General features: G+C 48.1%; 1 protein-coding gene across 1 annotated transcript in view; it reads left to right on the top strand.

Moving 5' to 3' along the window:
* Positions 1–6,721: 6,721 nt before the first annotated feature.
* Positions 6,722–21,711, top strand: part of Pxylp1 (2-phosphoxylose phosphatase 1) — a 64,084-nt gene continuing 49,094 nt past the window's right edge. The window contains exon 1 of the mRNA XM_027410903.2: positions 6,722–6,870. The gene's annotated coding sequence lies outside the window, so the exon portion shown is untranslated. The remainder of the gene's footprint in view (positions 6,871–21,711) is intronic.

Below are 21,711 nucleotides of genomic sequence, written 5' to 3'. Positions count from 1 at the left end.
GAAAAAACAATGGGAGGACTGGGACATGGCACAAGAAATTCTAGGGATGGAGGCGATTGCCTGAGGACTCAGTGTTAGTAGGAAGTTTTATGGGTGGTAAAGTCATTGCATCTTGATGGTACTGCTTTCCAGATGGAGGTCAAATGACAAGGCTATTGCCGTCTTGATGACATCACTCACCAAGATGGCAGCCAAGCCACATGGCTGTCTCTACCTTGGTGAGGTCACTAGTCAAGATGGTGACCAAGCAACATGGTTCCTTTTTAATTGTTATAAACTCAGATCCATGATAAGAGAGCCCACCCCTTATCAGGAAACAAGTCCCTAAGAGATCCACCCACACCAAAGAGTAAATATGGATACTTACTGCCTTTTCTTTAAAACAAACACCTGTGTTAGGTTAGCATGGGTATAGGAGACAGCCTATGAGGCTTGGGCATTTGGCCTGAACAAGAGCAAAGCAAATAAACAGAGGATGGAATTCCAGGGTTTCAGCCTCCAAAAACGGAGCCCATATGTTTTACCACAAATTGTAAATAGTGAATGCCAATGATGTCATCTGGATCCGGTTTTGATCTCTCCTCTGCTCATAAATACAGGCAGTTGCTAGGAAAAGGAACCGATGAAAAGAATGAAAGTGCGCCCATAACCCGTAGGTGGCGCTGTTGCTCTGGGAACATTTTAAGACCATGGTATCATTTTGTCCCGTCCAGACATGGTATGGGCTGAAACCAGACAAATCTGTGGCTTTCTGTGTTGGCTGGAATTTTAGATCCTTATAAACCAACTTGCTAAAAGTAGTTAATCTTGATTTAAAACATTGATAGCCTTGTGTGTTGCTTTTGCGAAATTAGAAAGGTAACTAACTGCCTGGGCACGAAATGGTCGTGGCAGCCTAGGTCCCAATCATGTTTGTTCGCTCTTCCTCTAAGCCCAATTGCAAGTGTTCCAGGTTCTATAAGGGAACAGTGTGGAGAGGGTAAGAAGAGAGAATCCGTGTCCCGAGAGTGGTATGAAGATAGACAGGGTGTTGAGTTTGAGTTTTGGGGGTCTCTTCAACATTGCTCAATCTATCCTTAAAAGCAGGAGAGGTGTGTACAGTCAACAGGGTCAGGGAGCCTCTCATCCAGCCAGAGGAATTGGTTTCCCTCTATCTGAAAGAACCTGCTTCTCTTTGTCACTGAATTGTTTCCCATCCTAGTTTGTTGAGCGTTAACCAATCGGAGAATCTCAGTCCCCATAATGAAGGGTTCTCTGATTCCACCTTCCAATGCTCAGTCCATCTCTGATGGATTCCTTTGTGGGGTGGAGTTCTGTGTTAGGTACATCTTGGCCATGGGCTTATCAGAAGTCACCAAAGACACTGACCAAGCTATGTCAGAATTCTACATTTGCTTTGTGTAAGTGACATGTCTCATTCCCTCTCTTCCAACCTCCAGGGTGACTAGACAACCAAGGATGACTTTGCTATTCTTGGCCTTGTGCACAAGAGTTACCCGATCTCCTTGGTATTTTTTGTTGTTGCTGCTGTGGAGAAATCCTACTGATCTAAAAGAGTATAGTTCACCTGGGAGCCATCACAACATGGCATAGGACACTAAGGGACAGGATCCAAACACTCTCCCAGGGGGATCTGAAATCCAGGATGAGCCCTCATATTGTTGGAAAAGAATAATTTTGGTGTGGCACAAAGGAACACACAGGGTGAAAGTACTTCAAGGAAGGCAATTTCATTTTGCAAAAAGGGTGCATCAGAACCCAAACTGAGCTAGCGAACATGCTTGGCCAAGATGGCTTCTATCTTTTAATCCTAGCACCATGGTGAGTGTTTATCAACCCATTTGTGGGAGCTCAACTCTACCGTGCCATGTGATTGGCCAGTAGAGTTCAGGAGTGTCTAGGGGTTGGACAGAGTCTCATCACAAAATAGGGGAGGCATAGGGAATATGGACCCTTGTTGGATTAAATACTTTTGATATGGGAGGAAAAAGGTTTCTCACTTTGTGTGACACTGCTCCTGGAGGGGATGTGATTTTTAAAAACCCTAAGGAAAGAAATCCTTTATGCTCATGGGTTCAGAGGTGTCAGCCCATGATTGGCGGTCATTGTTTCTGGGTCATGAAGAAACAGGAGCTGAAGATCAGAGCAGAAGGACGCAGCGGACCAAGTTGCTCCCCTCATGGTGGTCAGGAAGCAAAGAGTGAAAGAAGAGTCTTCGGAAAAGCTACATCTCAGTGATATATTTCATTCAGCTAGGGTCCACCTTCCAATAGCCCATCCAATTATGAACTCATCAGTGGGTTAATCACTGATGAGATTAGACCCCATGATCTAATCACCCACCAACTGCACCACCAACTGGGAACCAAACCTCAGCACTGAGCTTTTTGGGGGCAACACTTCATATTCAAACCATGACACACATGTTTCTAGTATACAGACCAAGGAAGGTGACAGACGGGGAACACCAGTACAGCTCTGGACATGAGGGTCTGTGGTGCTTTGGGAATCTAGTGGAATTACTTAATAAACAATTACTCACCTGGTCTATTGCTCAACAGAGAAGCCTAGGCTGGAGTCAAAGGGTGTTAGGACCCAGCTCAGCCAGTGCTCATGCATGCAATGACCTGGACACACAGTGACTTGGAATGCAGGCTTTGAAAAACTTCAACTTGAATTTGCTTGGCTCCTCTGGAGAGCTGCTGTATTGTTTTTGCTTTTCTTTCTTTCTAGAAGCCCAGGTGCTTCTGTGAAAGGGCTCTGAAATATCTAGAGGACCTGGATTCTAGCCCTCACTGTCTCACCTTGGGGGCAATTTGGGGCCAAGTTAGTTTTTCTTGGCCTTAGCTCTTCTTCAGCCATAGACTTCTGCATGTATTGGCAAAAACTTTCAATATTTTAACTCAGTTTTAGCTTCGACCTTGATACTCTGGGCCCTAAGAGGAAGTCTGAAGTCCTACCCAGGGCCCTTCTTTCTCATGGAGCCTCAACTCCAGATGCGGTATAGCTCATGTCACCACCAACCACGGAAGTCTCTGCTGGGTCCCTCATCTCATTTCCTTTCTGATTTACATCTTATTGTAAAATGAGAAGAATGGACTCTTGGTCCATCTGTCCATTCACCCAGCATTCAGAAAGTGCTTACTGTGTTCTAGGCACTGTTTTAGATAAAAGGCTTGCCACAGTCCCTGTCCTGTGATTTCTAAATGTGATTTGTGTGAGTTCCTCTGACGCTTGTTCTTTTGTCCTTAGAAATATCTTTCCATTGGGCTGAGGGTTTAGAGGACAAATGTGAATATTTAGATTTATGATTTATTGAATTACTCTAATTTTTTTGTTATCTTTTTCCCTCTTTTTTTCTTTTGGCTCGAGGTCAGGTTCAGAGCCCTCTTTTTATTTTTATTTAATGTGGTTATTTTGTGTTCTGTTCTTCCAGATTTGACTTTATAATTAAATTTCACCCAGATAGATGGGAAAATGAGTTCACCCTCCCTAGTTGCTCTCGGGAATGGGAAGGGGCTTTTATAACAAGCCTGGTGGGGGGGGGGAAGGATCACAGCTGGTAGTTAGGAAAAAGAGTCATGCATGCATAAATGAGAACAGACCACCCTGGAGCTGGGAGAGGAATGCCTGTCTAAAACATGAGCATGTGTTAGGAAGGGCAGCTCTGCAGGCACCTAAGATGGGACCTTTAACCTTTTGCTAGATATTTATCTCTCAAAGGTGCTGGGGTCCCAGATGTAGGGGAGACAGGACAATTTCTGTTTTAATATAAATGTCAGTCAACCTGGTGTTCTCTGCTATATGAATCCTGAGAACAATCTATCCTGAATCATTTCTAACTTAACCCTTATTTTTGAGTATTTAGTATTTCTCCAAATTCCTGTAGTAAATGAACATTCTTATTCTAACCGGAGAAACAAAACCCACAGTGAGGAGTATTTTGAAGTAATATTGCTCATCTGAACATTTTGGTGGATAGCACAGAAATATTTTGTAGGGTGAATAAATTTGACTGTAAGGCAGAATTGTGGCCAATCCGGGCCTTTGCAATGTAGAAACTGGTTCAAATTAGGAAGACTCCCTGACAAGGTCACTTGTGAGCCTAGGCTCTGCCCTAGACTAGGCACCCCATGGCAGTATCTCTGTGAGGAAGGTGTGGGGCAGTCTCTGTAAGTCCACAGACAAAGGAGGCTGTGCAAATATTTGCAGGCTTTTTGCTCCAGAGTTAAGATTGACAAGAAGGTGATCATCTGCTGATGGCTGCTTGAATCCAAGCAGGGGTGGTTAGGGGCAAAGTGGCAAGCAGTGCTGCTAGCAGAATATTCATGACTTGGAGCTGTGCTGCTCTCAGAAGATAGGCAGGCTCAGCTTTCTATGGATGGCGAGTGCGGCAAGAACAAAGGAGTAGGCTGAAAGCAGGGGAAGACAGAAATTGTGGTAGTCAGGGCTCTCTTGGTTGCCAGGGTCACAGGAACAGAATTTCTACTTCACTTGGAGGAAGGTAGGGAATATTTGGAATATGTACTTGGATAACCAGTGTTATGCCGGCATCTAGCATGAGAGAGATCTGCTCCTCCATTCTGCTTGAGGGTATCTGGGAGCTACACTTTTTGGCACAGCTTCCCCAGCTGTTGGCCAAGCGGCTCTAGCTGCCTCATACAGATACCTTATTTCATCACCACAGAGTGAGGAGATTTAATGTGATTAGTGGGCTTGACATGCTTCCCTGTATATATTCTCCTGCAGGAACCTTCCCTTTCCCTGTCTCTATAAACCCTTCCAACCCAGAAGTCCTTAGGAAAGGAGGTACGATGCTTCCTCCAGAATGGGGAGGATATAGAAGTCTTCAGGGACTGGGCGATGAAAAGGATGGCAATCATGAGTGTGACGACAAGGCAATTACGGTATTAAGTCTTAACCTGGGATGAAGAATGGCACAAAGATGGAAATCCCAAGTACTTTGTGGAGGAAGATATAAGTAAGCAGAGGAGGCCTGTGTCTGCTCCAATCTGTGCACTTCCTGAAGAATGCCACAGTCAAGTGGGACAGTGACAGATTATAGAGAAATTGTCTCCTGGTCACCTTTCATCCCCTTGAGATGATACTGGATCTAGGAGTGCCCACCTATAACATGTGAAGGGTGACAAAGTAGCCAAGAGAGGGAACCAAGCCCTATGGGTTAGAATGGTTGTAAAACAGGACTGACAAAGGGCCCAATCCCAAAGAAAGAAGCCAGACCCCAGGCTTGCCTGAGTAGTTGGCGGAGTAAGGCTGGGTTTGTGCTGGAAACAGTTGTGAGCCTGAATCTGCTGGAACCTCCTGTGGTCCTAAAAAGGTAGTAGTCTTGAGAGAAAGAAAAGCTGACAAGTTGGGCAAGTTCCAAGCCCAAAGCTGACATGCCCCAAGCTTTTTGTTTCTGATTTTTGTTGTTGTTGTTGTTGGTGGTGGTGGTGGTGGTTTAAGCTAGTGTGGACAGGTTGTCTGCCATTTGCAGCAGAAAGTGCCCTGTGTGACTTGTGAAGGAGTAGAATTTGGAGTTAGAACAGAACTGTCAGAGTCCATCACGGAAGGAAAAGAATGTTGGGTAGGATGCTTGAACTATGAAGGTCCTTGAGGGCCTGCTCAGGTGCGAGCAGGGTGGGGGTGGGGATGACTGGGGGGCGTGTGGGGGGTGGTAGTGGTGAGATGTCTTGTCCAGATATTTGGGGAGCATGTCAATAGTATTCAAAGCATAAGCAGGCAGAGGGTGGTGTTTTGTCTGCGTAGCTAGTGACTAGTGTCCTCGGGCAAGTGCCAGCTGGCCATCAAGGCTTCCGATGAAGAAAGCATTCCAGATGGCTGGACCACAGGGGTAAATGGAATTGAGACCTGGGAATTAAAATCCAGTGAGACCTGCTGATTTGAGGTGAAAAATAAGAGGTGGATAGAAGTATAGGCAACATATAAAGTGTTTGGATTTAGTTATTATCGAATGAGTTAGGGAAAGTCAAGCCATGCGTTCCTTGGAACTGCACCTCACAGGAAATAGTGTCTCACTGAACCTGTTTTGCCCAGGGTCAGTTGAGAGAGGCACACAGGGATGTCACAATAGACCTGGAACTGACAACAAAAGCTTGACAAATTGCCGATCTAACAGCATTACAGAACTAGTGCTGCTTGGATCTTCAGCGGCAGGCCCTGGGACCACGTAGGAACTGCCCTTCCGGGGATCGCACGGGTCGCGACCTCTCCAGGATGCCTGGAGGCCTTTAGGGACAAAACTACAACGAGGTCTAGAGTAGACACAGGCCGGATGTGGCCCGCGCCGGAAGAGAAGCGCGGGACAGGCGCGGGGGTGGAGGTAGTAAGGTGGCTAGGATCTTGACAGTTTGGCCCACGCGGCACCTGGGGACCCACATCGGCGACTAGATCTGCGGTGCGGGTTTAGGCTCGCAGTCACAAAGCACCCACTCCGGGGCCGGGACGGGTCTAGGGCCGTGTCCGGGGCCCCTGGCTCCCTCCCTAAGTCCGGCGTAGGGAGACGCACAGGCCCTGTGCACTCCGAGTGCGCGTGACTTCCACGTCCCGAGCTGCGCGGCTCGAGCCTGTCCTGAGGGCCGTTTGGACACTCCGAGGCCGTGTCCGCTTCCAAGGCCCTGGGCGCGGGTCGCCGCAGCCTGCGGGTCCCGCACGGCAGCCTGCGGGGCGGAGCTCCAGGGCGCACAGAGCGCATCGGGCCGGGCAGGGGCGTGGCGGGCCCGCAGGGGGCGCTGCGGATCCCGGCGCCCCGGCGGCCTGCGCGCGCCACCGTCGCCTGCACTCCCGCCAGGAGGAGCTGGCTGCAGCGAAGAACCCTACGCGCAGCAACGGAGGCCGGGACCTTAGGCGGTGAGTGCGGCGCGCGCCGGGCCCGAGCGCTTCTGAGGCTCCCGGCTGGGCGGGCTTGTGTCTGGGGTCTCTGGTGGCGACCCCGGAGGGGTGTCGGCGATGCTGGGATCGGGAGGCAGAGGCGGGCTTCCAAAGAGCGGGTGTGAACCCCACCACCAAGCTCTTTCCCTTATCTACGCGCTCCCCAGTTTCCACCTTTCCCCATACTCTCCTCCCCGAGCCGGGGGTCCCCGCCCTCGGACCTGCCTCCCCTTTCGCAGCTCTGCGCCCTAGATGCCTGCCAGCACACCCCCTTTCTCCAGCAAGTCCTCCCACGCCTACCTCCTCCCGGGTGCCTGCAGCCTGCCTCTCCCTTCCGATCCCAGCATCGCCGACACCCCCGCGGGCTCCTATTCTGCCCCCCGTGCTCCTACCGCGCGATTGCAGCGGGAATCTGAGCTCTGGGATCCCCCTACTCCCTGCTGTCCCAAACCTGCAGTGTCCAGGTAAAAAGCGACCGCAACTTGACGGCCTGCCCCGGGGGTGGGGCTAGTTCTTTACCAGCTACCTGCCGCCCGCGGCTCCGGAACCCTGGGCCCAGCCGAAGGCCACTCTGCGCGTGTAGGTTAAGCTTGCCCAGTGCTCTGCTCAGGACTGTGTGGTTACTTCGTTGCTTGCTGAATTTGGATAGGTTGCTATTTCTAAAAAGAAGCCGGCCTTGTCGCACACAAATATGGAGCAGGTTTTCTTAGGGACTAAGGCTGGCTTTCAATTGCACCTGTAGATGAGGAAGGATTAGCGATGCAGGGGAATGGAGCCATACCCAAACTCCCACCTACCTCGGCTCTGGGAAGCACAGGGGACTGTGACTGTCCTCTCCTGGGTGGCCAGTGTCTTTATGGAAAGGCAAGGATGCGTTTTAAACATTCAACAGGTAAAACCAGTTAAGAATTTGGAATCAGATCTGGTATGGACAAGGAAGTGTGGCGTGAATGACCAAGAATGTCCACCTCGAAAGAGTTCCACCACTTAGGGACATTTATTGCTCTTTGCAGCAGGCCCCAGGGTGGATTCCAACTATGGAGTAGACAGTGCTGAGCCCAGCCTACCCTCTGGAACTGTCGGTCGGGCTTGGCAGAAGCCCCCTCCTCAGAGGTGTTGGTGTGCTGTCGAAGGGACATTCGTGGGAAGAGGATTTAAAGCAGATGGCTTGGAAAGCCTCCTGGTCCCTGGAGAGAGGTGGTGATGGCATGATGACAGCCTGAAAGCTAGTGTGTGCATTCACCCCTTCCCTACTGGGGTCTTTCATTAAATCTTGGATTAAATTAATTGCCTATTCAGAAAAAAAGAACATGTAAAGTGTATTTCTCTTTTAGGATTGGCTTTTGGCCAGTCCATCCTCACAGATACCTTGGGAGACTGCAAATGAGTACCAGTGGCAGGGAGGACCACCTGGTGCACAGCATTCTGAACCATGAACCCTCCCTTCTCTCTCTGTCTCTGTCTATCTCTTGATGGCTCTATTATTAGTTCAACATTCCTTTACCATTGAACAGATAACTAGCCAAAGACATAGTAGAGCTCAGTAGGGCCTTTTGAATGTTCACAATTTCTCCTTGTCCTCACAGGGATAGGTGTTGTCAGGAGTCCCTCTGGCCAGAACACCTGCAGGATTAGGGTGGACATATCTTTGTGACCTTAGGATCTGGCCAGGTGCCCCTTGCCTGGTACTCAGTGTTTTGTTTTGTTTTGTTTTTAAAAACCTGAGTGCATGCCTTTCTCTAAGCCCAGCACTCAGGAGGCAGAGGCAGGTGGATCTCTATGAGTTCAAGGCCAGCCTGGTCTACAGAGCAAGTTCCAGGACAGCCGGGGCAACACAGAGAAACCCTGTCTAGAAAAGCAAACAAACAAAAGAAAACAAACAAACAAAAAACCCCTCCTTTTTACCTCAGTCTTGAGTCCACAACCCTTTCTCTCCACTGTACTGCAGTGTTTTCAAAAGTCTCTCCTCTTGACAGATTTGAGTGTGTGTGTGTGTGTGTGTGTGTGTGTGTGTGTGTGTGTGTGTGTGTATTTAAGTCTTTCTTGCTAGAGACAGATTCACTGTGTGTTGGGCCTGGGGGTGTGAAGGGGCAGAGAAGGATAGGAAATCAAGTTCTCAGTTGGTCTGACAGCTGGTCCTATCTCTCAATGGAGACTCCAGACTTTTAAGGAAAGAAATAGTTGTCTTCATCCCAGAGGTGGGAGTTGGAAGGTGATGGTCACTCTGGAAAGACCCCAAGGCTGCCTACTGAGAGGTAAATCCACCAAGGCTTATCCTGCAGGCCCTGGGCCATGGCCCTAGCTTCTTCATATTATTTTTATTTGTTTGTTTATTTATTTACTTAGTCTGGCTGGCCTGGAACTTTATGTAAACTAGACTGGCCTGTAACTCATACAGATCCACTTGTTTCTGTGTCCCAAGTGCTGGGATAAAAGACCTGCATCACCATGCCTGGTGGCCCTGGCTTCTTGGACATTCCCCACCCCTGCCTGCTAATGGAGGAAGCTGCTAGGGAGATAGGATCCCTTGCAGAGCACCCCCCCACACACACACACACTTCAGGCTGTACTGTTCTCACTCTAGTGGGTGCTGTCCACTCCAGAACTGGTTTCTGTGACAGCCTAGGTGTGCCCCTTCGTGCACATTTCTGATGATGTGTTTTATGGTTCTGCTGGGGGGAGAGACTCCAGTGTTGGGAGATATGCTTTGGTCTGTCAGGGAAGGCTTTGCCCTGAGAAAGCAAAGTTCAGCTCTTCTGTCCACTGAAAGGCCAATTTGAGGAAGAGCATACCTCTAGCTGGGGACAGCTAGAATTCTGAGTGCCACTTGGTTGTGGGAACTTGTACTGCCTTGGTTGTCATTAGCTTATCTTTCTCACCCAGACTGCCTCTGTCTTCAGGTTTGGCTCTTACCCAGAATTCCTGCAGCTGGTAAAAATCTGTTTTCTAGAAGAGGTTTAATTAATGCCTGCAGTTTGTGAGAGAGAAAAGGAGAGGGAGAGAGAAACAGAGATGCTGCTACATGGAGGGAGCAGGAGAGACGATTGGAGAATATCGGATGCCTGACATCCCAGTAAAGGGATTTCAGCTCCAGGTCCCATCCCAGACAGGACTCTGGTTGGTAGGTAAGAAATGTACCCAAATTCTGATGTAGGGGTTACCACTGTGAGCAAAGTCACTGATATAGAAAAAAAGGAACTATTGATGTGAAGAAAAGTGTGCTGGGCTCACTATTCTGGTTCTTAGAAGGCCTGGGAAGCCACCTAAGAAATGGATATGGGCAGATGGGAAGACAGTTGGCTGTTGTAAGCTTTTGTGTCAGGAGTGTGCCCCTGGGGATATGGTTCAGTGATCCTGGTTGGTCTGGGGTCTGGCCTGGGAGAGCCAGCTCACTCCAGAGATGCAATGGAAATTGTCTAGAAGAGCAGCTGTGCACCTGTGTTCAATGAGCAAACCCTTCTAGCAGGAGGGAGGCAGCCTCCCAGGCATCTGTCTTGGACCTGACAGAAGCCTTGGACCTGACTGGCACACAGGGCCCAGTGGTGCCAGTCTACTGCAGAGCTATTGCAGGTCAGCCTCTAGGAGGCACTTGTGAGCCCAGGATGCACCACGGGGTCTGCTCGGAGTCTGAAAGACAAGAGAGCCCCCTCACCAAGCCAGACTCTACCCTGTGCCCCTTCATCCTTAGAGTCTGCAGGCTCCTCTAACCTGTCTCAGATGGGGAAGCCACTGACTCTGGCAAAAGACCAATCTCTTATGAAGGGAAGGACATGCCCAGGAGTATGGAAGAATTTAACATTAAAACCACTCTCTCCCTCTCCCTCCCTCCCCCCCCTCTCTCTCTCTCTCTCTCACACACACACACACACACACACACACAAGCTTGAATGAGCCTAGTGGAATAGTTCTATAGCAAAAAGACAGCCTCCGCTATTCTCTTTTGGCTAGGACATCTGTCCACACAAGCATTTCATCCATGGCCCCTATACAGTGTGGCGAGCTCTGAGTTGGAGGAGAGTTTGGGGAGCTCAGATATCTAATAATAGATGGGAACTGGGGTTGTCCCTAAAGTAGAACAGACAATCTTCAGTTCCTGGGGCGAATTCCCCCTTCTGGATTTTTAGGATTTGGAATATTCTCCCTTCCTTTCTTTGGCACCCTTCATATAGTCGGGAGCCATAGGAACTTCCAAATTCATTTAATACTTGCAGTCACTTTCCCAACACACATTCACATTTCTGTTTGCAAGTCATCTTTTTGTCATTTCCTTATCACCCTCTGTGTCAATGTGTATGACCAACTTCCTTAGGGAGAGCTGTGGCCAATAGCATGGAAACCAGACCTTTAAAAAACAGACTGAGGCCGGGCGTTGGTGGCCCATGCCTTTAATCCCAGCACTTGGGAGGCAAAGGCAGGCGGATCTCTGTGAGTTTGAGGCCATCCTGGTCTCCAGAGCCAGTGCCAGGATAGGCTCCAAAGCTACACAGAGAAACCCTGTCTCGAAAAACAAAGACAGAGACAAAAAAACAAAAACAAAAACAGAAACAAAACAAAAAACCAGACTGAGTCAGACCTCCCCTCTCCTCTCCCCTTCTTTTTCACTTTTGCTTGCGTGGAAAGCCATCATTTATACCAAATTTACACATAGTTTGAATGCTGTTTATCCTTCCCCCTTTGATTTTTAGAGACCTGTCTTTCCAACTAGCAAACAGCAGCTTGCCTCCCTGAGCTGGCCTCATTCTTGGATCCAACACTGACCTTTAGAGATAGAATAGTATTATTCTGAGCATTTTAACAATAAAATAAAATAAATATATTGCTAATTTTATTATTTGAAAATACAGAAGAGTCTGAAGATAGAATAAACATATTGTTAAATCTTTGCTTCTAAAATCAGAGTTGAGTTGCACTAAAGTCTTTGAAGTTGTCACAGAATTGTTTAAAAGCTTAGAAGTAAGCTTGTGTGCTTTAAATGTTGCTGCTAAAATGTAGGGAGATATAAATTTGAACTGCCTTAAAAATACGGACAAGAAAATTAGACATTGGGCAAGTATAGAAATTTTTAATGTCACACAAACAGGCTCCTGTTTGTATGTCCATGGTCTCATTAGAACCTCTGGAAAGTCTTGTCTGTATTGAAATGGGGTGTGGTGGTTAGTTTTGATTGTCAGGTTGACAGGTCTAGAAGCTAAGAGACAGGTGTCTGGGCATGCCAGTGTAGGGTTGTTTAGATGATCTTAATTGAGCTGGGAAGACCCACTTTAATTGTGTGCCGTGCAGTTGTATGGGCTGGGGTCCTGGACTGAAGGAAAGGGGGAAAGCAAGCAGCCAACACTAGTGTTCACAGCTACCTGCTTCTGATGCCACAATGGACTGCATCCCCTGGACCAGTAAGCCCAAATGAACCCTTCCTCCCTTAAACTGCTTCTTGTCAAGGAGTTGGTCATAGCAAAGGAAGTGATACATACAGGAGGAATGGGGCTTCAGAGTGTCCCAAAGCCTCCTTCCCTTAGAACTGATTGTGGTGGCAATCCACCCCCCTCCCCAACACACACAATTAAAGTCTTCCCTTGGAATTCGGCTCTCTTTGGCAGAGAATACTTTATTGATTTGAATAATCTTGCTACAGTTCCTGGATAATCAGCTGTGATTACACAGCCATTTGGAGATTGCAGGTGGCCTCTTATGTCAGGTATAAGTGGGTTTTGGCTTTCCTTAGACCCGTCTGCAAGTCATACAAAACAGCCTATGTACTGACTTCCTGGAAAGACTTTCCACGTTTGTGGCTGTCAGATTCTCTGCGGATGACTTCCTTCTCCTTGAGGACCTGGGTTTGGTTGTGGAATTCAGCACAGTGTGGTGGATAGCAGTGGAGGCTCCGATCCCAGAGTGGCCTTGAATCCTGGGTGTGTCCTCACTAACCTTGTATCCTTGGGTAACTTACTTAACTTCTGTGCCTCAGTTTCCCGGTTCATAAAATTGAGGTGATGACAATGCCTACTTGGTCATATTATGGAACTTTAGTAACGTGTATGCCAAGGGTTTAGGACAGTGTCCAACACATGGTACTTAACAAGTACTAACTGCTGTTGCTGGCCACTCATTGCTTTAGGTGCCAGCTGACTAGGTTTAGATGATGGGTATAGAAATAGCCTTTAAAATGTTTAGGTGGGTGCTGGGGATTGAACTCGGGGTTTCATGCATGCTAGGAGCTATACCCCTTGCCCAAGAGGATAGATATTTGATAATGGACAAAATATGTATGTCTTAATGGAACAAAGGGTTTTAAGGCTGTGTTCACAGCGAAGAACTGGTATGGCAGTGAAGAACTGTCTCAGGCTCTCACCTGGCTCATGGCCACCTGTCACGGTTATGAGCAGCTGAATGATTAGGATGGAAAAGGGATAGGTTGGTGATCCTCAGCTGGTGTACCCTGGTGTCATGTGATGAACTTGCCAGCTGTTTAAATAAACTAGAAACATTTTGATTGCCCTGTGTCTCACCCAGGCTTGTTGTTAACATTTTAACTCATTCTTGGATGCATATAGAGACTATAAGCCCCGTATTTGCTCAGCTGCTAGTATTCCCAGCATTATTCTTTCTCCAGTTGCAGAATGCTGGAGTGCTATCCCCACTCCTGTTTCAGATTGGCTCTTCAGCTGCCCCAGAAGCCTCCAAACCACTGGAGACCCACTTCTCACTCAGAGTGAGTAGACACTGTGGAGTCAGACCACTGGGTCTCCTGTCTGCCATAGCCAAGCCTTCTTAACCTGAGAGACTGTTGAGAGGTTTGGGTTTACTAACTGGTCCATCCATCCTGCTCGGGCTGCAGCTGGCCTGTCTACCCTGTCTACCCTGTGCCTTGGCAGAACTGACGCAGGACCTACGGTCATGAGCAGGGCAATGGGAGCCCTCCATGATGGCTCTTTAGGAATCTCTGCTTCTAAGACTGCTCTGAGTATGGGCAGCACACCTTCTATTCTGGGAAACTGGTATCCATGTCTCTTACTGAGCAGCCTGTTCATTAAAAAAAAAAAAAAAAGATACTTATTTTTATTTTGTGTGCATTGGTTTTTGCCTGCATGTATGTCTGTGTAAGTGTGTCAGATCTTGCAATTACAGACAGTTGTGAGCTGCCATGTGGGTTCTGGGAATTGAACCCTGGTCCTCTGTAAGAACAAATGGTGCTCTTAACTGCTGAGCCATCTCTCCAGCCCCCTCTGTTCATTTTTTAAGTGGTTTAAATTTGGCATGAATGAGGTTTTGTCTTAAAAAAAGAAAGAAAGATCTTGCCTCATACTTGGACAGCAGAAATGGCAAATGATTTCATTCATATCCAAAGAATTGAGTTAAAAGGGGGCACCTTCTCTGGCTTGGAGCTCTGACTTCTCTGGTTTTCTTCTTGATCTCCCAGCCTGGTCCTCTCTTGCCGCCATTCTGTCTGTCTCTATCCTAGTTCTTAATGGAAACTCAGACCTGAAGAAAATCAAAGCCTGGACATTAATGATTGAAGGTCATGGCCTAGCTGGTTCATTTTTTTTTTTTTTTGGCTTTGTCTTTAAGCTGAAAAATTACTGACTTCTAGAGAAAGTATATTTTAGAATCTGACTAATATAGCAGGCAGAAGGAGCCCGGCTTCCCCTGCTGTCTCCAGCATTTCTAAGTTCACAGCATTTGGGTTTTGATTTTCTCCTCTTGTGCATTCTTGATCTAATGACCGATGATTATCCTGGAGCAGTTGCGTTAATTGATGGTATTTAACGACTCTGCTTACAGTGGGTAATTGCAGTCGGCTCAGCTAAGGGTGGTATGCTCTTTTTACTTGCTCTCAACTTGGGAAGTCTTAACATTGGATGCACAATGCCAGTAAGGAGTTGAGAACTTCTCCCTTGGTCCCAGTCTGCTACCTGGTGCTCTCAGCCCCTGAGGACACTGTATGTACTCTCAGCATCCGTCCTCATGTACACACATTGACTGCTCAGGGGCCCATTTCCCCAAGGTGTCTAGGGAGTGGAGGGCAGAGGCTGCACCCAGCACATCTCAGAGGCTTTCACTCTTAACAGACTGGCATGAAGCAGGGCTCGATACAAACCGAGCGAATAGGTGGCGAGTGGTGCGAAGCACACTTTGATGAGTGTCCTTGGCTTCGAGTAGTACGGAATCCTGCCTCAGTGGTCTTAGCAAGTGGCGCTATGTGACCAAGTGTTTGAAGGTAGGAGGCTGCTGTTTGCAGCAGCTGTTGTAGTTAGTGGCATCTTGCCTTGCCAGTGAATTTATAGTAGTGGCCACACCCCTTGGGTGTGGTTTCAGGTGCAGACATGACCCATTAAGGTAGAGGAGGGGCTGGCTCGGGCTCTCTAGGGTTCCAGAGGTGCAAGTTCACTGGCAAAGCAAGATGCCACTGCAAGCTGTTGTGACACTTCTGCTCTCATGTCCCCCCCTTAGCCGTCAGTTTATTGCAGGCTACAGGTACAGCTGCAGTGTACCTGCAAGGTACAGGCTGCACCTGCAGCATCTTTCCTCCTCCTCCCTTTCTTCTTGCACATCTGCTGAGCACTGCTGCTCACTCAGATCCAAGCCCCTCAGCCTGGGTGGTGGCTGGCAAGGACGCTGATACAGGCCTGTGGTACTGTGGAAGGGAAAGGCCCTGGGTGCTGAGGTTGCACATTACTGGGCCCATCGGCCATCTGCTTCAGAAGGGGTGTGTGTGTGTCACATCTGGTAACTTTTATCAGGAAAACAGATATTTTCCCGAGGACCCCAGCAGACTTCCCTGATACTTGATCCAGCAGACTTCATCACATGGTTGCTTCCAGTTAAAGGGGCCATGTGGATATTTAGCGGGGTACACCGAAGAAGGTCCATGCTAACACAAATAAGATAATTTTTGTAGTTCCAGTGTGATAGGAATATACTTTTTTTTCTTTTTTTGAGACAGGGTTTTCTCTGTGTAGCCTTGGCTATCCTGCAACTCACTCTGTAGAGCAGAGCAGACTGGCCTTGAACTCACAGAGATCAGCCTGTCTGCTTCCTGAGTGCCAGGACTGAAGGTATGCACCACCACTGACTGACTTAGGAAAATACTTTTTGCACGCATGAGTCCAACACTGACTGCTCCTGACGGTGAGGTGACTCTCCTCTAAGAGGTGACTAAGATACACATGTTCTGTAGGCAGCCATACTCGTTTAGACCAATCAGTAGGAGAGATAGGAACGTGGAGGGCAGTGTTGCAGTGTTTTATGGGCCAGAACTTACACACCTTTTTTTTTTCCAAGGAAGGCTGGTAAGTTTGTCTGTTGCATATCTAGGAGGAGGTTTATGATTAGCCGTAGTCTTTGCTATACCGTCCCCTTCAAAGTTGGGACTCTGATAGCAAGGAAGAAGGAAGGAGTATTGAGGGGCTGTTTGGGGGACTTTCCATGGAAGGAAAGGTGCTACAGAGGCCCCAGCTGGAAGTGGTGTCCGTCTTAGGAGATGTCTGTTTTAAATCACTGCTGCTTTGCCTCCCTTAGGAATTGCCAGATGACTCGGTAGGTGAATGGAAGGCCCTCGTTACCGCTGTTCCTTGGTGCATTCCATGTTCTCAGCTGAGTGTTCAGGTTAGAGTTGGAGCAGGGCTTGGCTACTATTCTAAACACTGCTCTGAATGGTTTGTTGTTGGAGGCAGAGGAGGATATGGGCTTCATTCCTTGTCCCTGTCACTTCTCATGCCCTATCCCTCTGTCTTCGGTTCTTGGCTGGTCCTTTGCCCAGGCATTACTCGGGTTGTAAAAATAGCGTCTGGCACCAGAGCGCCAATGAAAAGTTGGTGAGGATAGTGGTCTGTCGTCAACTATCAAGTCACTTAACCTGTGAGAGTTTTGATGCAGACCTTTCATAGAGCTCTGAGGACGAGGTTCTAAAGCTGGTTTACACGTTTTGGCTTGTACACGTTTCCTACCTGTTCTCTGTGCCGCTCACTCGGATGTGATCTGCTTGTGGTTAATACCTACCCCCAACTTTAGGCTCACATCCATGCACACACTACCTCCAAAACCTGCCAAATGGGCTGCTTCACCTTTCTGGTGTGGTCTGAGAAGTTGAGTCTCCTCTGTGGGGCCATTAGCTGCCACCCAGCATTCCATTCTTTCAGGGGCTTCCATCACCCACATGTGAGACCCTGGTCAGCCAGGCAGGTGTGTGATCAGCTCAGCCTGAGCCGGTTCGGCCCCTGCCAGCATAGCTTTGCACTGCTTCTCCTTAGGGAACTGAGGGCTGATCTGAAAGCTGTCAGCTGCCCTCATTGTGATGAATGGCCCCCAGGGCAGTTTCCTTCATCCTCCCTCCCATCCTTGTTTGTGGCGGTGGACTGGATGGGGGTGGGGCAGAAAAAGCAACTTCACACAGCTGAATGAACAGGGAGGTTGACTGAATCCAAAGATAGACTCTCTGACCAGTGGTCCATGTGCTTCAAAGAATGCTGCAACAAGGAAGAGATAGTCACTGTCCTCAGGGCTCTGCGGTGCGCATTGTAGCAGCGTGACTTCTGCACTACCCCCAGAGGCACTAACGCTCTTTCTGGAGAGCTGGACCTCCACCAAGGCCTGGAGGGGTTTGAGCTGACTTGGCCCACTAATCTCCATTTCTCCACCTTTAACCGGCATGGCACCACTGCTCAGTAAGTAGACACTGTGTGACCAAGTTAGATCCCCACTGCCAGGAGAGCCCACTGCAGCACGGAAAGATGCAGTTGGGAAGGGGTGGAGTAAAAGCCTGGAGCTGTGGCTTGGTGACCGAAGCCCACTGTCCCTGTGTCTCAGACTACTTGGAAGATAGAGGGCTCAGAAGACTGGGCATGCCTTCTAGCTGCTAGTGTCTTCAAGTGTGGCCCTCAGCACTTTCAGTGTGACTTCCCTGTAGTTTCACTTCCATCCCCCCGTCAGGTATGCATTCAGAAGTGTTCAGTGGCTCTCCGACTCCTGTGGGAGTCTTGTGTGGGCCTCTTTGTCCTCATCTGTCCCCTGATGAGCCACTGCTTAAAGCTTGTCATCAACAGCAAAGGGGCGAGCCTCAGACCCCTCTGGGCCACTGTGCCTGTCAGTGCCTCATGGGCGCCCCTGTCCTGTGCCACTGTTGAGTTTCACACCATGCCTGTCTCTTTCAGCAATCCTAACCCACGATGTTCTCCATTCCCAGATCCTTGGCTCCTGTAGCCCATAGTACTGCGTCCTTACTGTCTCCAGACCACTGGTCTGAGATCTTGCTTAACTGCATTGTTTAAAACACAGACGAATAATTAAATTAAATTTACTGCAATTCTCCCTTAAGTTTTAAAAGTAATACATGTTTATTGTTATCTTCTTATTATTATTTGTTTGGAAGATAGGCATGGTAACATATGTCTGTAATATCAGCATTGGGGAGGCTGAGGCAGGTGGATTACAAATTTGAAAACCAATGAGAGAGAGGAAGAGAGACCCTGGAACAGGTAAGAGGAGAGTGTTTTCTAAGATGGCAGCCATCTTCTTCAGGAGTCTGTGAAGCCAGGCTTCCATTTGCACCGGCTTGTCAAAGAAAATTGAGACTACCTGAATTCACAGGCATGACCACTCATGACATCTCTTTTCTCTTTCGAGGGGTTTTTATTTTTCAAATTGTTATGTTTAAAGTAGTGTTGGAAAAGAACGATGGCAGTGTGGCACAAAGGGACAAAAAGCAAAAGTAACTCAACAAAAAGGGTGTGAGAGGACCCAAACCCTGCTAGTAGCATGGCCAAGGGCCTCTCTGCCTTTATCCCTAACCCAGGTGGTGACTGCGTCCCAACTCATGGATGGGAGTTCACTGTCACAATCTGACATAATTGGCTAATAAGGGGAAGGGGAAAGTTAAGAAAATATGGATCCTGGTTAAGCTAACCACCTTTAATAGAAAAGAAAAATAACAACTTTCACAGTTTCCTACTCTTTATTATGTATGTATGTATGTATACAATACACGCATTATATATATATAATAAGTTTTTTCTTCAAACTTAGTAAGTGCCTACTTTGTGACTGGTAACAGTAAATTATTGTTATTGATAAGTGACATCCCTGCCTTCCTAGAGGGTGCTCCTTTGACTGGGCAACTGACTGGTCCAACTGGAATGTTGGGCTTTCACTGTGGCCACAGCATCTGTTCTGGTCACCAGGAGTCTGCTCTCAACGGGCCTTGCTGCTGTTTTCCTAGCCTCCCCTCTGGAGAGGTGACCCTGGCATTTCGGAGGAGGCAGGTCAGGGCTCACATAATACTTCTGGCATCTCTGACTTATGACAAGGAGGCTGCCAAGAGGCCCTAGGAATACTTCTGGCTTTTAGGCACCAGAGCAAATAGTTACATTTCCTTAGAGTCTTTACCCTGAACTGTCTAACCACACCCTACCCGCTCATCCCCACCCCCTGCTAATAAAAGGTAACCCTAAGTGCCATTATGGAAATGAGGTGATGATGGATCTGCCTTCTTCCAGCTGAATGGTGGTGCCAGACTTGGCAATCACAGTGCCCCTCCGGTGGCCTATCTAAAGGCCCCCAAAGTGCCTTGGTGGTTTCATTTGCATAACAGCCAGGTGTAGGCAAGAACGGAAGTCCTTGCCTGGCGCCTTAGGAAGAAGTGAAGCCAAGGGTTATTAGCATTACAGATTAGGCCGGGGAACCAAGGGAAGCCACAACACAGGATATTTTTCTCAAGTCCAACTGAAATGGGGCTTACATTATTGAACGGCTCCTCTTCATTCACCCACCTTTGGCCTCCAGGGCTGGTCTCCAGAGTGATGAACCCAGGATCTGCTTTCAGGCCCTTGATAGCTTATTGGAGTGGCTAGAGTCAGCATGAGTTCCCTCCCAGATGGAGTCTAGGTAGGGAGAGGCAAAATAATAATATAATAATAATAATAATAATAATAATAATAATAATAATAATAATAGCTCTCATTTACTCTAAAAAGGTTAAAACAACAGTGGGCCTGTCTCTCCTGGCTGTGGGCAGCTACTGCAGTGAGCTGGGGTCTGAAGTCACATCTGGGCAGCATTTTTCTTATCAAGAAGGAAGTCATAGAGAAATAGTTGTCAAAACAATACCCTTGTGGATTTAAGCCTAACATTGGAGGAATGGGATCCCTTGCAGTGTGCAGGGAACATGCCAACCATTTCAGACTTTCCGTATACTTCCCTGCTGGATGCTTATGACCACCCAGGTGGCCAAAAGTAGTCACCTTTTCTTTTCTTTTTTTAAACTGTTAAGGTCAGTTTAGGATCTGGTCCCCAGGACTAGTCACTTGGGCTTCAGGGGAACCTCTGACTCCTCCAGCCTTTCTCTCACATAGTTGTCCCATCTACGTGAAGATAAGCTAAAGTCCTTCCTTGACCCCAGCTCCACTTGAAGGCAGCAGAGGGAAGGTTTCCTCTGTGTTGACCCTCTTCTTTGTAGAGTGGACAGGGTTAGAGTTCACCAGGTAGATTCTTCATGACCTTCTTCAACAAGAGAACAGGTATACCCACAGTATACAGGACATGTTAGAGATGCCCCGCAGTCCCCTGGGACCTAGTTGTCCTCGGAGGACACGGGGAAAATATTCTCCGGTTTCAATCCCTCCAACCACAGCAGTATAGGCCTCCAAATACTTAGTCAGTGTTCTATTGCTGTGAAGAGACACCATGACTTCGGTAACTCTTATAAAGGGAAATATTTAATTGGGGCTCCCTTACAGTTTCAGAGGTTCAGATCATTATCATCATGGCAGGGAGCACGGTGACACACAAGCAGGCATGGTGCTGGAGAAGGAGCTGAGAGCGCTGCATCCAGATCTGCAGGCAGCAGGAAGAGAGAGACCGACACTAGGCCCGGCTTGAGCTTTAGAAACCTCAGAGCCCACCCCCAGTGACACACTTCCTCCAACAAGGCCAAACCCAGTCCTTCTCAAGCAGAGCCACTCCCTGATAGCTGAGCTTGTGGGCATCATGCATATTCACAGCACCACGTTTGCCTACTGAACGCCCACAAGGTCAGCTACACACCAGATAACGTCTCGTAGTTTACATACCTTTATGCTGTCGCTTGTAGCTTGCTTCAGACTTTCCAGCTTTTTTCCATTCTGGAAAAAAAAAAAAATTCAGGCATCGTATTCTTCATTACTTATCCAGAAGGCCAGCTGCGATGATGTTTTATAAGCAGGTACAGCTGGCCTCGTGAAGACCTCACTGGCCAAGACAGCAGTGCGGCAACAGGGTTGCTTTGTGTTTGTGGTGAGCTCAGATCCATGTTAAAATAAGCACCACCCCCCTCCGTGGCACGGATCCCTGTGGGAGTACATGCATATCGAAGATTAAATATGGATCGTGTTTTAAAAAATACCTGATTTAGAATAGCATGGATAAAGGAAGAGGCAGTACATGTGTAGGCTCCCCCAAAAAACAAATGGGAAGAACTTGCCTGGTCTTAACCTATATCCGTTGCTTTTCTGTTGCCGTGATTATAAACATCGTGACCAAAAGCAGTTTATAGAAAGGAGGTTTTATTTGGGCTTTTGGTTCCAGAGGGGTAAGATTCCATCCCGGCAGGGTGCAGGGCAGCAGGAAGCTGAGAGAGACCACATGCAACACCCTGAGCATGAGGTGGAGAGTGGACTCAAAGAAGGGAGCTCTCTGTCCGAGCCCTGTGCCCAGGGATCACCTTCTCCAGCAAGGCCGCACCTCCTAAACCTCCCTCAACAGCACCAACAACTGGGACCAGGTGCTCCAGTACCCCGAGCATTTCTAAGTCAAACCACCACACAACTCAAGCAAAGGGCGTCCATATGTCTCACC

Source organism: Cricetulus griseus, chromosome 4 (genome assembly GCF_003668045.3).
Source record: "Cricetulus griseus strain 17A/GY chromosome 4, alternate assembly CriGri-PICRH-1.0, whole genome shotgun sequence".
In the NCBI taxonomy this organism is placed as follows: domain Eukaryota; kingdom Metazoa; phylum Chordata; class Mammalia; order Rodentia; family Cricetidae; genus Cricetulus; species Cricetulus griseus.
Note: the sequence above shows the minus strand (reverse complement) of the source record. Positions and strands in the feature narration are given on the sequence as shown.